Below are 653 nucleotides of genomic sequence, written 5' to 3' on the forward strand. Positions count from 1 at the left end.
CAAACGTTCAACAGAAGATAACAAATAACATATGTAACAATACATATGCAATAACAAAAATATGCAAGAGATATACAGCAACAATATGCAACAACAAATATCCCGAGAAAATTTGCAACAACAAATATACAAAACAACAAATATACAGCAACAATATGTAACAACAATAAGTATACAGCAATAATATCTAACAACAATAGATTCACAATAAAGATATGGAACAGTAACAAATATACAACAAAAAACAAGCAACAACAAAATATGCAACACATATACAACAAAAATATGTAACAACGCATATACACAGCAACAGAAATATGCAACAACAAATATACAACAGCAAAAATATACAGCAACAACGCCAGGGACAAGGACTAAGTTCGTTTCCCCAGAATTCCCAACTTGACCTTAAGGCTGAAATCGAACTTGGAATACCTCTGTATGGTATGGTTCACTTGAATTAAGTTTAAGAATAATTTCGAGAAACTTATTACGAGGACAGATTCTTTGACTTATGACGTGTGCAAAAATATTATTATTTTTTTTCTATTCTTTTTGAGAATTTCATTGATATTTTATTTTTTTCAAAAAAATATTTTCTATTAGATATTTATTATCAGTTTCCTTCTCCATTTCTACTTTTATATTGTCCT

The sequence above is a fragment of the Penaeus monodon genome, chromosome 29 (assembly GCF_015228065.2).
Source record: "Penaeus monodon isolate SGIC_2016 chromosome 29, NSTDA_Pmon_1, whole genome shotgun sequence".
NCBI classification, from domain to species: Eukaryota; Metazoa; Arthropoda; class Malacostraca; order Decapoda; family Penaeidae; genus Penaeus; species Penaeus monodon.